A 15,854-nucleotide genomic window follows, 5' to 3' on the forward strand; every position below is an offset into this window, starting at 1 on the left:
CTTTCTCTCTCTCTCTCTTTTTCTCTCCCTCTCTCAAAATAAACAAACTTAAAAAAAATAAAAATAAAATATGATTTCCACCATATGTTAATTTGCTAGGGCTTCCATAATTAAATACCATGGGCTGGGTGGCTTAAACAGCAGAGATTTTTTCTCTCACAGTTCTGGAGCCTGAGAGTCCAGAGGGTTTAGTCTTTTTTCTTTCTTTCTTTCTTTCTTTCTTTCTTTCTTTCTTTCTTTCTTTCTTTCTTTCTTTCTTTCTTTCTTTCTTTCTTTCTTTCTTTCAACATTTTATTTATTTGATAAAGAGAGAGAGAGAGAGAGAAAGAGAGAGAGAGAATGAGTGGGGGAGGGGAGGAGAGAGAGACACACACACAGAATCCGAAGCAGGTTCTAGGCTCTGAGCCCGACGTGGGGCTCGAACTCACAGACCGCGAGATCATGACCTGAGCTGCAGTCGGACACTCAACACTCTGAGCCACCCAGGTGCCCCTGTTCTTTTTTTTTTTTCCCCATACATTACAATTTTATTTTCATGTACACGTTTATTTAACAGTCACTGAATCTCTTAAGCCAGGGCCAGGTAACTGAAGAGGCTTTATACTTCGCTTGTATCGTCTAGACTCAGGGTCTGCTGCAAACGAAGTCTGGAGCAAAACGGGAAATAACACCTTTCTAAAGCCAGGCTTAGAAATTCTAATCTAGTAAGTTGTTTCCTGTCTCTGGTGTCAGGGCTGATTCCTACCTGGCCGCTAGGCCTCCATTCACAGGTATAGCCAAGAAAATAGAGTACAGACCGCCAAAAACAAGACCAACCAATCACCCTGTGTTGTGGTACCAGCTTGACAGCTCAAGTCCCCTGTATTCAAAGGTAGACTTACAAAGCCTTCATCAGCTGTGTGCGCAGTCAAAAAGGGGATCGCTGCCACGGGTAAGCCAGCAGCTACAGGAGCCTGTGTCACACTTAAGAGGTGTCAAAAAACTATTTGCTGTTTGACCACAGGAAGCAGCATTGTGTCCAATATACGTTCTTCCATGTTCAAGTAGATTCCTTTCTGCTTCTGGGAGTTGGTTAATTTTTCTGGTTATGATATAGAAAATTAAGTTTTCCTTGACAGTATCATCTGGTTCATGATTTTCCATCTGGGGCCTTATATTCTCCTCACAACAGCCGGTGCCTCCATTGGGCTTCCTCGGCCACACTGGGGCTCACTCCAACCTTTGCTTGACTAGCCTGAGTGCAGCCATCTTTGGCCGACATGTGACTTGGGTCCAAGTTTAGTTTCTTTTGAAGCTTGTAGATGGCCGTCTTCTCACTGTGTCCTTAAATGGCCCCTCCTCTGGGCTCACACTTCCCTGGTGTCTCTCCGTATTCTCTAATCTCCTTTTCTTATAAATATACCAGGCATATTGGATTAGGACCTCATTTAATTTAATCGCCTCCTTAAAGGCCCATCTCCAAATATGGGCCACAATCCAAATTTTGAGGATTTGTAGTTTAGGGCTTCAACTCAAGAATTTTAGGGGGGCCCAATTTGTCCATAACACTGTATAATGCAGAATGTCCTAATGTGTTTCCCAAGTTTAGATGTCAAAGGATATAGCATTTGTATGTTAAAGGACACAGCAAAAGTATGGAAGATTAGTTAAAAACTCTTTCACGGAGCACAAAAAAACTTCCAAACACTTTGGAAACCCGATAGGAAATATGTACCATTGGCCTCCACATTTGAAACAAATTTAAACTGGGAAGGTGAGTGAGGAAGATTCCTCTCTCAGTGGTGACCTCGCCAGGGCTCAGATTAGAGTTTACGTCAGTCCTGGAGGGCTGGCCTGGCAAAGCGAGCCCAAGCCTAGGGCTCTAGTTAAACAGGGGCTCCAAAAGGTTTTCATTTGAAAAAAAATGTGATGTTAAGGAAAAAAAAAAAATTGAAGGGAATCACAGCAGTAGGGGGAAAGATGGAAATGGTTAGACTTCCTCAAATTTATTTCAATATTTTTATTTTAATATGTACGGAGAAGACAAGGCATCATCAACGTCTCAGAGCTCCTGCTCTGGTTCCCTGGTTCCCCAGCACTAAATGCCTGCAACGCGTGTCAATAGCTGAATGGCAGGCCCGCGCTGGTTTCTAGACAAACCACAAAGATCAGTGAATGCTGAGAATGAAGGCGTGCGTGTTCTTTGACTATCTAGATTTGGGGGTGAAAAATGGGGCTGGGGGCAGAATCTTATCTTACGTCTGGGCGACAGTTCTGATTTTTAATAACAGCTATTGAGTTTCTTATAAATTTTCGATGTGGAATATTGAGGGAAGTAAGTATACAAAACAAAACTCTTAGGGACCACATTTTTATGTTTCCATCTTGATTATCTATGGTATGTATGTATAACAGGTTTACATATGTGAATATAGGTGTATGTGTGTGTATATACAGTTTTTCAGACAAAAACATTCTATCCCATTCTCCTAATCTGAGTACTTCCCGCACCATTAACTACCATTTGAAAACATGATACTTAATGGCAGCTTAATAGTCTGTTTCATTTTATGAATGGAACAGGGTGTATTTAACCAATTATTTGTATTTGGACCTCTGTGCACTTTCTTCTTTTGCTATTGCCAATAACCCCATGATAAATATACATGGGCATAAAGCTGTGTGGCATCTCTCACCATTTTCTTACAGCTGCATATTCTTACAAAGATGTACATTGTGCGAAAGACAACGCGTCTGCTTGAGGGTAGGCACACTGTGTTTGTGGTGGAACAGAAGCACTTTCTGCCATAACACAGTGGTGCATATAGCTGGTTTCAAAGGTCTCCTGAAAATTTGGCAGAGTTCTGATTTCATTCTCTGTCAGCTAACCAGCAGTCAGATCCTCTAAGCCCAAAGGCCTGACTTTTCCATGCTAATGGGCGTCAGGCATGTCTCTGTCTTTTCTGGAGGGGCAATATTTTGCCAAGGTGTCTCTAAATTCTTCCCATATGGCCCAGGGTAGACAGCCCCGAGGATAGGAAAGCTGTATTAATTGGGAATCTTTTGCATATAAGTGACAGAGACCCAACACAAATGGCTTTGGCAAAAAGGAGCATCTCTACCCAGCTGGGCAGCCCCAGTGAGCACCGGGACGGGGACTATTAGCACTCACTTCGTCCCTCACCTTAGACTTCTTTGTGTCCACTTCATCATCTCAGACCGGCTAATTCCACACAGCTGCTGTGGCTGCTGGTGCCACCTGGCTGACCCCTGTCTAGCTCTGCTGACAAGGAGGAAAGAGACTTCTCTTTCTTCTAATTCCTCAAGGGCTTGGGACGGCTTCTAAGGTGATCTCAATTCATGTCATCTGTCCCCCACGCTACGAGTCCTCACTGTAGCCAGGGAGGAATTGATCGGCTGGGATCAGGGGCCTCCCAACCCCAACAACATTTCTGTGCTGACAGAGGTGAACCCCGTGAGACGGTAGTGTCCGTTGAAGACACAATAGCAGGGGAGGTTGGGAGGGACAAGAGCAGAATCTCCCAGAAAAGGACATAATGCTGGTTCCAGAAGTCCAGAAAGGAGCTGGCCAGGCAACAGTAGAGGTCCTCTGAAGTAATAACTGTGTCCTTTCCCTCTCCACCCGGGCCCCCAGGGAACCAGGGCGGTGACAGTTTGCCTCTCAGTTCTTGAAGGGCCAGCTGACAGCCTTTTCCTGCAAAATGTCTGGTTGTAAGAATAGTCCTTTATTATAGAAGATGAAACGCTCCAATTTAGTATTTTGCCCGACCCCACAAATCCGTCTAGTTGTTGAAGTGAATAGCGATGTTCTCTGGGCATTCGTTATGGGCCGGCTGTGCTGCTAAATGCTTTGCGTGCATATCATTGTTTATTCATTACCAGAACCATAATCCTTATTTTAGAAATGAGGAAGGCGGAACTGGGAGAAAAGGAACTAATTTGCCTAAGTATATGTAACTTAGCAGTTGCACAGCCAGGATTCGAAGCCATGTTCTCCGACTGCCGAGCCCACGTGTTTAACCTATCCATTACACAGTCTTGAAACACTAGAAAATGAACGGGCTCCGTTTCCTTGATCTGCTTAATAATAATTATTAACTGAATACTTTCTATGTGTAGACCTATACCAGGTGCTTCACATATAGTCTGTCTATCTATCTATCTATCTATCTATCTATCTATCTATCTATCCTTAATTATATTTTATATAAATGTACATAATATACAGTTGATCCTTCAACAACGCAGGTTTGAATAGTGCAGATCGACACATAATGGATATTTTACAGTGCCCATAAAATGTATTTCCTCTTCCTTATGATTTTCTTCATAACATTTCTATCTAGCTTACTTTATTTTAAGTGTCAGCTAACCAATAGTCAGATCTCTAGCTTACTTTATTGTAAGCTAGAGAGAATAGGGCATACAAAATATATGTTAATTGACTGTTGATGCTATAGGTAAGGCTTCTAGTCAATAGTAGGCTATAAGTAGTTAAGTTTTTGGGGGAGGCAAAAGTTATACACATATCTTAGACTGTGTGGGGGTACAGTGGGTGGGGGAGGAGGGAGTTTGGTGCCCCAACCCCTATTTTGTTCAAGGGTCAATGGTAGAGTCTAATTATAGGTATGATAAATAATATATATAACTATACTACATAGTATCATACTGTATATAATACATGGTGTTTATATAAATTTCCTTTTATATACATACACTGTGTACAGTATTTCTATATATACTACAGTTTTAGGTTTACAAAAATCTGAGGGGAATATATGGAGAATTCCCATATACTCCCTTACCCCCCATTCAGTTTTTTATTATTAACATCTTGAATTAGTGTGGGACTTTTGCTATAGTTGATGGGCCAATATTTGAACTCTTATTATTAGCTAAATTTCATAGTTTATATTAAGGTTTACCCTTTGTGTTGTACATTCTAGGGATTTTGACAAATGTATAATAACATGTATCCACAACTACAGTAGCCTTTAAAGTAGTTTCACTGCCCTAAAATACCCTGTGCTTCACCTATTCACCCCTCTCCCCTCTTCCCCCCACAAGCCCTTGGCAACTAATGATCTTATTATTGTCACCATAATTTTGCTTTTTCCAGAAGTTGGAATCATACAGCATGTTGCTTTTCAAACTGGCTTCTTTTACTTAGCAATATACCTTTAATGTTCCTCCTTGTCCTTTTATGCCTTGCTAGCTCATTTCTTTTTGTCAAGAAGTAGTATTCCAGGGGCGCCTGGGTGGCTCAGTCGGTTAAACGTCCGACTTCAGCTCAGGTCACGATCTCGCGGTCCGTGAGTTCGAGCCCCGCGTTGGGCTCTGGGCTGATGGCTCAGAGCCTGGAGCCTGCTCAGATTCTGTGTCTCCCTCTCTCTCTGCCCCTCCCCCGTTCATGCTCTGTCTCTCTCTGTCTCAAAAATAAATAAAAACGTTAAAAAAAAAATTAAAAAAAAAAAAAGAAGTAGTAGTATTCTATTGACTGGATGTACCACAGTTTATTTATCCAGTCACTTATTGAAGGGCATCTTGGGTGCTTCCAAGTTGTAACAATTACAAATAAAGCTGCTATAAACATTCATATGTAGGTTTTTGTGTAGACACAACTCACTTGGGTAAATACCAAGGAATGCAATTACTGGCCTGTAGTTTTGTGAGAAATTGCCAAAGTGTCTTCCAAAGTAGCTATTCCAGTTGTCCCTTGCCAGCATTTGGTGGTCTGGCATTTGGGGTTTTTGCTAGTCAATGACTGTGCAGTGGCATCTCATTGTTGTTTTAATTTGCAGTTCCCTAACAACGTATAATGTTAAGTATCTTTTCATATGCTTATTTGCCATCTGTATATCTTCTTCAGTGAGGTGTCTGTTCAGATCTTTTGCCCATTTTTAAAATTGGGTTGTTTTCTCATTGTTGAGTTTTAAGAGTTTTAAGAGTTCATTTAAGAGTTTAAGAGTTCTTAAGGCCAGTACTTTATCAGGTATGTGTTTTGCGAAGATTTTCTCCCAGTCCATGGCTTGTCTCTTCATTCTCTTAACAGTGGCTTTTACAGAGCAGAGGGTTTTAATTTTAACGAAGTCCAACTTACCAATTTTTTCTTTTGTGAATTACGCTTTTGGCATTGTACCTAAAAAGTCATCACTGAACCTAAAGATCACTTAGATTGTCTCCTCTGTTATGTTCTAGCAGTTTTACCGTTTTGCATTTTACACTTAGGTCTATGATTTATCCTGAGTTAACTTTTGTGAAAGGTGTAAGGTCTGTGTCTAGATTGTTGTTGTTGTTGTTTTGCATGCGGCTGTCCAGTTGTTCAGTACCATTCGTTGGAGAGACTATCCTCTCTCCATTGGATTGCGTTTGCCTCTTTGTCAAAGATCAGTTGACTGTTCTGTGGATCTATTTCTGGGATCTCTTTTCCGTTCTACCTTTATACGTATTTTTCTTCCCCCCCCCCCCCAGCTTTCCTGAATACATATTTTTCATTCTCACCACGAAGTTGCACGTATCCAGCAGGTAGTAAAATCCTTACTTTGAAGTTGGGGAAACTGAGGCCGAGAGAGGACAATTTCCCCCGGCCAGCAGCTAGCAGGAAGCAGAGGTAGACGTGAAAACCCCATCCGTCTGACTCTGATTCTCTGCACTTTCTATGTCTCCCTGCTGCCTGATGGTGCTAGGCTGGGACCTGGTCTGTCAAGCTTAACTTTCTAAGATGCTTTGCAGGGCCTAAATTCAAGCATCTCCTTTCCTTAATGGTCTCTGAAATCATGGCTTATTTGCTCCTTGATTCTAATCAAGGTTGCCTGTCACTCATTGGTCCCTTTGGGCCTGCTGTGTGAATCCTAACCTGCCTGAAATTTAGCTTTACTGAAAACATTCAGCCAGTTTGTTTTTTTTTTAAAGCTTTTCCCCTTTTTGCTGAGACCTTGAGCATATTTGTTCTTTCCCTGGTTCACATTGAATCCTTTTTGCCAGGAAGTTGCTTGCTTATGGGCCTTGTCATTGAGGGTCTCCTATTGTCCTCCTGATGACAAAGCCTGCTGGGTTGGATTGCTAAACTGAGCACAGTGCTAAAAATCCCCTTGGATAAGTTCTCCCCCATCAGGGCCTGAAATACTTGCTTTTAGAATGTACACATCTTAACTGTATGTACCCTCTCTGTGTTGTCCAAGCAGGGCACCTCTACAGCCTTCTAAATTCTGTTTTACTGCCAAGAGTCTTAAAAAAAAATCCCACAGTCATATTTCAAACACTAAGGGATGGACTTCTGATAAGAATATAGGGTTTAAAAAAAAAAAAAAAAGAACATAAGGTTTAGATGCTCCAAACAGAGGTGGAATAGCTCAAAGAAGACCACACAGCAAATGGTAGAATTCAGATTCAAATCCAGATCTGGTGCAAAGGCAAAGAGGATGGTCCCTGAATCACACCAGGCTTCCTTCTGTGGGAAGGGGACATCCTTTGATGGCATTATCAGCAAGTGAAGGAAGCTGTGTGGGATTCAGGAAGAGCTCCAGCACGGGAGACCTCCATAATGCAACCCCAGCAGATGGTTTCAGCACCGTACAGCTGAAACTGAAATTCGTTTTGAAACAACACACACCTAGTTGCTTATTAGGACACCAAACACTGTTCACAGTGCATTACCAGTATTAGCCCATTTCTGTGTGTTCATTAAAACCTTTCTGAAGGGGGTGTGTTTAGAAGGTGTGGAAAGGATTCCAAGGTCATGAACACTGTGCTATCGTTTTTCTGTTTTCTTACAAAGTTAGGAGGCTGGCGGGATTCTCTGACCCGTTCATGCCTCCCGTGTCACAGATTACTGGATCTTTATAGGCTGTGATTCTTGCGTGGGTTTTTGCAGCAAAGAGAGACAGTAAACAGGGAGCTTGTTAGGTGAGCACTGTGGGGTTCGGTTCTAAAGTTTTTGCCATCTCCGGAAGAGAAACTCTGGAAGTAAGCCGCTGGGATCAAGCCACCCGGTCAGGTGTGCTTGTCCTACTGCTAAGGGACCCAGGCAGATTCAGGCTTCCTGGCAAAGGGTGAGGATAAGTTGCTTATTAAAAACACAGGAAGAGCAAATGATAAAACAATCCAATGACAAATGAAGATTTATTAAGAACAAAACAAAACGAAACCTTGAAGCGCCTCTCACACGTTTCGTTTCTGGAAAAGGAACACTGGACTCGAGCTCGGTGTCAGCTCCGCTCGGGGTGGCACTGCAGAGCCTGCGGCACCAGCCCTGGCCCGCGCGGACGGGCTGTCAGAGGACGGGAGGATGCGGTCGCGCCGCGGGCTCCGATTGGCTGGGCTATGGCAACAAGAGGGCGGGGCAGCCGCGAAAGCTCCAGGAGGCACCGCCCGGCCGGCCCGCCCGCCGGGGGAACCCCAGGTCCCGGCGCAGGGCGCGAAGACGCCCCGCCCCGCCCCCCGCCCCGCCCCGGCCGCCGCCCCGGGCCCGCCGCCGCCACCGCGCCGCACTCCCATTGGTGCCCGGCGGTGACGCGCGCGAGCGGGCCCGAGGCTGCCAGGGCCCGGGGGCGGGCGCTAGGGGCGGGGGGCCGGGCGCACGGCTGATGAAACCCGGCGCCGGAGCCCGCCCGCCCTCCACGCTCCATTCAGTCAGCGCGGGCAGGTGTGAGCCTCCGGTCATCTGCGGCGCGGGGCGCGAGGCCAGCCGGCATCCGCTCCCCGCAGCTCCCGCTCCCCGCGCGCCGCGCCTCCGTCCGAGCCGCCGTCGTCCGGCCGCGCGTGCCTGAGTCCCTCGGAGGACTGGTCCGCATCCTGCCACCGGCAGTCCGCCCGCCCGCCGCCGCCGCGGTGAGTGCCCGGCCCCCGCCGGCGCCAGGGCGGCTGCCCGGGTCCGGGTCACCTTGGAGGGGCCCCCGGCGCCGCGTGGGGCCGCGGGAGGGCGGCGCGGGGAGCGGGGAGGGGCGGGCGCCCGGGGCGCCGGCATCCTCCGGGGTGGGCGAGGGCAGGGCGGGCGCGGGGCTGTGCGCGCGGGGCCGGTGCCCATGCGGCTGTCTCCTCCACCGGAGTCCATTTTGGTTCCCTGAAGGCGCGGTGTGGTGCATGATGCAACACCGAGTGAGTAAGCGTGGACGACCCGGCGCCGCCGTGATGCCGGCCGCGCGCGCGCGCCGGCCGGCGACCCCGCGCCGGGACGCTCGGGGTGGTCGGAGTGGGCAGGGGGCGAGAGCCGGAGCGGGCACGCGGGCCGGCCCGGGAGGCATCCGGAGGCCTGCCCTTACATGGCGCGGAGCGGAGCACCCCGCCCCGCCACGAGGTCCGCGATGTGTCATCGCAGCGGTGGGAGCCCGCCCTGCGGCCGCGGGGGGGGCGGGTGGTGGTGGTCCCGCGGCAGGTGGCCCGCCTGGGGATAGCGGTTCACCCCCGCACCCTGCCTGCGGCGCCCACCTCTCTTCCCTAGACCTCGTGTCACTCCCCGGCCCGTCGACACCTCTTGTCTGAGTCTCCAGGGTTATTTCGGGCAAGTTCCGCCCCCCCTGGGTGGGCTTCCTCGTGACTAGATTTGACCTGCGAAGGCTGAGTTCTTCAAGCCTTCCAGATGGTCTGGAGCGAGAGGAAGTTCTTCCGGCTTAATAAAGACAACCTATTCGCAGTGTGTTCCTTTCTGCGTAGTAGAAAACGTCCCAGACTGAGCAGGTCAGGCAGGCGTTCTAAACCCGTGTGTACACAGAGCAGCCGTGAGGCTGTAGTACTACAGCAGCGTGCTATTTTATTTTAGCTCCTTCCTCTTTTCAGCGAGTGTGGGAGATAGGAGTGCTGTTTGACTTGTTAAGATTAGGATACAGACATGTGCCTTCAGCAAGAAAACTACACCTCCCAATACACAGGGTCAGGCTCTCCTATAGAATTAACCTACGGTTGTGTTTTATTGCAGGTTTAGGTACAGGAGGAGAGGGTTGGGATTTCAGTCCCTGGTGTATTTCCCTAAAAATGTGCTCTTTAAAATTTGACCGGGCAGAACTGTGTACGTTTGGCCTGTGGTTGAATTTCCTCGTTGTCTTTAATTGGAATTATAATTTATTAGGGAGTTATCGTAACATTTCTTGTCCTTTATGTTTGGTTCAGATAATAGGAAACCATGATACATTTATTCCCCTGATATTTTTAGTTGGTCTCAGTGGAAATTATCGTTATTTTTATATGAACACACCCTCTGTCATTAAAACAAAAGGTCTCATTTAAGTCACACACAATCAGAATAGAAGTTAGGGAACAAAGTCAACAATGGCTTAAAATAGTTTCTAAAGGTTTAGCATATTAAGATCAGATTTGGTCATTATAAAGAAATCTAAAGAGTGTTGAGGGAGTTCTGACTAACAGGACAAAACTTCATAGAGATCAGAAATGTACACGGTTGTTTGAATCTGGATTTGAGCCACCTGAGTGCTCTTATGTGTATAACTATTTGCTGTAGCGGAAAAGGCTTGGAAGACAAGATTGCTGACCTTGGGGAGCTTGAATTCTAAGACACATATTAATTATATTCGGTAAAGATACATGTTTATTGATTGTTCTAGTCTGGAGTTTCTTTTTGCCTAAGGCAAGTAAAAATAATGTAACTATGTTGGAGAGGCCAGCATTGTGTCTAACTGGATTCATCCCTTTTCATTACTATGTATTTGGAGGTACTGGTTTATTAGTCCTAGGGAGGAATTTGAAATAGGAATAAGTCCGTCCTTGTTATAGAGAGAAACATTTTCCTCTAACCCATAGGCATCACGTAGTTATTCATCATTCCACCTGGTTCTCGGTCCTCACTCCAAGCAGGACCTGTGGACGGGACCCTAGTGTTTTTCTGTGTCATTGGCTTCTTTGGGCCTGGGGGCTGTCTCTACCACTGCCTTGTTCCAGTCGAGGGCAGATCTCATGGACCATGAGGACTCTGCTTTTACTTTAGATGAAGCGGAGAACCATCAGAGGTTTACTTGAAATGTTTGTGAAGAAGAGACAGAGGTGGGGGGGGGGGGGGAAGTAGGCAGGCATAGAAGCCTGGAGACCAGTTCAGAGACTTGTGTAACTTAAGTCTGGAATAAAATCCAGCTCCAGGTTATTTGTGCAGAAGAGAGAGTGGCCATATGTCGTTTCCTTGAGAGGTGGTGGCGACGTGGACTGGGGTGGAGGTGGTAGAAACCGGAGGTGGTTGAGTTCTGCCCCAGCTCTAGACTTAGCTCCTTGTTCCATCTGTAGATTTTAAAGGGAGACTCAACAGGCTTGGCCAGTGGATTCCACGTGTGGCGTGAAAGAAGTTAAATACAATTCCAAGGAGTAGAACTGCCGTATTAACGGGATGGGGAAGGTAGAGGAAAGAGCATGTTGGGAAGGACCTTTTTTTTTTTTCCCCCCCCCTTAAGTCACAACTGACCGTTTTTAGGTATTTCCATCCTCAAGGGGCAGAGCTGAACTAGATCTGTCCTCTTGGGGCCCCTTCTCACAAATGCATGACTGTGTCACAGCCACCTCTTCCAGGTTGCTGACCATCTTCCTTTTCACCTAGCTTTCTTGCTGGCTCACACCTAACTGGGGGATCTCTTTGTGCTTGCAGACTCCCTGTGCTTCCCTACCACCCTCCAGTGGACACCTTGGCCGTGGGTTCGTCCCACTGCCGGGATGGGGACCTCTGCCACGTGGGGTGTGCCTCCTTTTTCATTCGTGGGTCTTCAGGGCACCTGCCTTCCAGGGGTTTCTCGTGCCTTGGGTCGCTGGCATCGGATCCCCGGCCAAGGTTCTATCCAGCACAACGATTTAGGTCAAACTTTAGGGGCTTTTCTTTTCTCTTTCTCCATAATCCACCCCCCCCCCCCCCCATCCCCAATGCTGACTCCAAAGAAGCTTTGAATATAAGCACCCCTGCAGTTGTTCAAACTGCGCCCTGATTTATCACGGGAGGTTTAGTGCATTTGCCACCTGTGGGTCAGAAGAATGGGCAACAGATTGGTAAAACGATTTGGTGGACTGCTAAATGTGTTCATTCCATTCTAAAGGCATTCCTTCAGATACGCATTGGCAGCGCTGTGAGTGAAGCCCTTTACGTTACCCATTGGTCTGGATTCATTCCTCCCAGAAGCATAGGCTGTAGGAAAGACCTTTCTGGACATTAGGATTGATTCTGGCATAGAGTTGACCCATCCTGCCACACCCAGTGTCTGTTCTTTGGCTTTCCCCCTCTGTTGATTGTCAGTAACTGTTCGGACTACCAGATCGTACATTTGGTGAACAAACTGTGTAAACAAGTTAGAGCCGTGTGTGGTTAGAGGCCTTTACAGCTTCAGTGGAGCCTGAGATGATGTGCCCTGAAGGAGGTTGCTTTGGGGAGCCCAGGACGAGTAGTACCAACCCTAGGCTTCTGGAGTCCTCGCTTTGCTACTCTGCGTGCAGCTCCCAGAGCATTTAGACTCTCCCAACTCAGTAGACCTGCTCCATCCACAGACTGGGGAAGCCTTCCCTCGGCCTCACAGTAAAGAAGCTCACAAACTATGACTTCCATAGTGTACTTGAGAAGAGTCAAGGTCCCAAATCAATACATTTAGATTTCTTCCGTGGAGTAAGTTCTGTCTATTACCAGTCTGTTATTCTGATTATGGGAACCAGAAGTCAAGCTCAGGGAAGCCTTCAAAGGCTGCTGCCAGGTGGACGTTTCTGGAGGTAGAAGAGCGTCCCTTAGTTGGGCCGTGTGTAGTTCTGTATCCTCTCTCCCTTTTTCCTGAGTGGATTGTCAGCCTTTTCTCCCTTTTTCTGGAGGCGCAGAGGGCATGGGCGGTTGTGTTCCCTTAACGTTCCATATTTCTGCTATAGTGCTTTCTCCAGAATATTTGTTCAGATAACGTTCTTGACTGTGAGAACAACTAAATATTTTTCCGTTTGTTTAGGAATGGGACCTGCATGCTGTGTTCTCCATGCGTAGCGAGTTCTCCATTGTAGAGACCACTTAGCAGGTGGTCTAGAGACTCTGGCTGCAGGGGGGTAGCCTCTGCTCTGCGTGGCCACCCTGAGTTCCCCACGGGGCCATGCACTGCGGGGTCAAAGGAGATGCCATGGATCTTGTCATGCAGAAAGTTCTGGGTCCTGGAGTGCAGTCTGCTTACAGGATAAGTGCCTTTCCTATCGTATTTTTCATACTTAAAGTCTTTTCCATATTGTTGGCGTAATAATCGGCTCTTAGTGCCAACCTTGTAGGATTGAGAGGATTTAAATGAGGTAATCTATGTTATGTACTTGACACGGCTTCTGGTACATACCAAGTGCTTCAAATAAATGGTAACTATTATACTGGAAAGAAAGCTCAGTTCTTTGATTTAGGTGTGGAGAAAAGTAATTCCTAGGACAAGTTTGTTTCAGTCTCCCATTTTGCCAGGGGGTTAAAACATAGTCCCTTTCCCTTGCAATTGTGTCTGTATTGCGGGGCTCGGACATAGTGCCAAGGTTTTGGGGGGACATTGAGCTTTTGAGGCATCTGCTGACCCAGGTCTAGGATCTGTGGATATGACCTTAGTTCCTGTATCATTGTCCCCTTTAGACCTGGAGGGCGGTCTCTACCACTGTCCTTTTACAGTTGAGGTCATTCTGTGGCCTTTTTGCTACAATGGGGAAGGGAGATATGGCGGGGAGGAACCACGGTCTCTGGGGCTGTGTTGGCTCTGACTGCCTCGGTGACCTTGCAACCATAAGCCCTCTGGGGATCAGGGACTGCTCTGGGTGTGTTGGAGGTCAGGTTCCTTTAGATGTCAGATCCACGCACTTTGGGTTTAGCCACTCCTTGTCCCTCTGGAAAGCGGAGCTCACAGCCTCATTCTCGGTGCTTGCTGGTGTGTGTCCGTGTGGGCACGCGTACGTGAGTAACAGTGTGGGTGTGTGTGCGCGTGCGTGCTGGGGTGATCTGCCCTCGTCAGTCATCCTGATCCCCCACATATTTTGTCCAAATTACCCTGACGGCTTTGAGTTTGAAAACCATAGCCAAACAGTTAGAGCCATCTCTGTTTTCCACCTTATTTCCTCTCTTCCTTGAGGTGGCAACGTGGGATCCCCTAAGTGCCTTGGGGTGGAGGTGGTGGACGCTTCGGAGGGGGGGGCAGCAGTGGGAGGGAAGGGCGCAAACCCGCTCTTACCCGCTCTTACTGTTGCTTCATCGCGGTGTTGTAACTGTTGTCTTCCCATCTTAAGGTCAGCTTGGAAATGTTCTTTTCTTCTGTGTCTTCTTATCTGTCTACCAAGTACCATTAGCCAGAGTCTGTTACATCAAATAGGAAGGAAGGGAGAGGCCCAGGGCAGGGTAAGATGAAGAATCACAAGCGCGTGGTGAGTACTCACTGTGTACTTGGCATTCTAGGTCTTTACGGAATCCTCACAGCCGCCCAGTGAGGTTGATGCCACTATTTTGAGAGATGGGAAACGGAAGCCCTGAGAAGTGATGCAAGTTGCCCACAGGCACGCGCTCGGGCAGTCGGTGGCAGAGCGAGGATTGGACCCCTAGGGGCCCGGCTCGGAGTCCCGACCGTCAGTGTGCCTCAGGGCTGTTTGCGGCAGCCTGTACGGGCCCCGGCCTCTCCTGGGACCGCGTTCTGGCACGCACACGCAGCAGGCAGTGCCAGGCCTGAGGTTTCAGCCCGTGCACCCGCGGCCGCTCAGCCCCACACCCCCCTTGTTTCTGAGCGAGTCCCGGAGCTGCGGAGCCCGCCGTGCCACTGGACGGTGCCCTGCTTTTCCTCCACTCCCGCTGGCCTGGAACACAGCGCTTCCTCCCCTCTGTGCCCAGAGCGGAGCCCTGTGTTCGTGGCACGGCTGGAGCTCTGGTGCCCCGGACAGCTGTGCAGGGAGGTGTCCAGACGGGGAGCCGGCGTGGGTGTCGGACGTCAGGAGGGCCGCAGTCTCCCTGGGTCGCAGTTTGGCATCCTCGTCACTGGAGCAGAATGGATATGGGACTTGCCGCCCAGGCCACGGGAGAGCCCTGTTTTACTCCTGCACGTCCAGCCGTCTTGGCTCGAGGAGAGCCCTCTGCGGGAACCAGGGACGGCGTGTGGGACGAAGTCGGCCGCCTTCTGGAGACCCAGGTCTTGACTCTGTTGATCAGTGTGCTGAGGCTGGCTGTCCCAGGCAGGGTAGCAGCCAGGGCCATGAAGCTGGCAGGTGGAGGGAGGGAAGTGTTCCAACCCCCTCCTGCCTTTCTCCATTTCTCCTGTGCTCTCCCCACCTTGTTTGTATAATGTTTCAGACTTAAAAGTTGCAGTAGTACAAGGAAGCCCTGTGTACCCCTTTCTTAAATTAACCCATTCTTTAACTTTTTCCTTCTATTCTTCTATGTAGGTATCTATGGCTTTATCTCCATTGATCTGTCTGCACACACCTATATGCGTTTTTTTTTCCCTGAGTGATTTGAGAGTAAGCTGAAGACATCATGCCTTTTATTTACCCTACCCCTACATCCTTCAGTGTGTATTTCCTAGGAATAAGGATGTTTTCTTGCATGACCACGGTGTGTTATCTGAATCAGGAAACTGAACATTGATACACATTTGATATACGTTGCTATCTAGTCCACGGTCCGTATTCAACTTTCACTTGTCCAGATAATGTCCTTTATAGCCATCTCTCTCTACATATAATTAATGTGTAGATGCATAAAAATATATATGACTTTAGTGTGTATGGGAGGGGATCTTTCAGAGGAACTGTGGTCTTAATTTCTCATAAGCCTCTTTTTAGAAAATGTTTATTTCTGGGGCGCCTGGGTGGCTCAGTCGGTTAAGCGTCCGACTTCAGCTCAGGTCACGATCTCGCGGTCCGTGAGTTCGAGCCCCGCGTCGGGCTCTGGGCTGATGGCT

At 48.0% G+C, this 15,854-nt stretch overlaps 1 protein-coding gene and 1 pseudogene across 2 annotated transcripts in view; one reads left to right on the plus strand and one right to left on the minus strand.

The window, feature by feature from the left end:
- Positions 1-545: 545 nt before the first annotated feature.
- On the minus strand, positions 546-1,143 carry LOC131494508 (transmembrane protein 126A-like; annotated as a pseudogene).
- Positions 1,144-8,526: 7,383 nt separating this feature from the next.
- The window catches only part of SLC7A1 (solute carrier family 7 member 1), an 80,729-nt gene continuing 73,401 nt past the window's right edge, over positions 8,527-15,854 (plus strand). For both annotated transcript variants that reach the window (XM_058688707.1, XM_058688704.1), the window contains exon 1: positions 8,527-8,829. The gene's annotated coding sequence lies outside the window, so the exon portion shown is untranslated. The remainder of the gene's footprint in view (positions 8,830-15,854) is intronic.

The sequence above is a fragment of the Neofelis nebulosa genome, chromosome 1, assembly GCF_028018385.1.
Source record: "Neofelis nebulosa isolate mNeoNeb1 chromosome 1, mNeoNeb1.pri, whole genome shotgun sequence".
Lineage (NCBI taxonomy): Eukaryota > Metazoa > Chordata > Mammalia > Carnivora > Felidae > Neofelis > Neofelis nebulosa.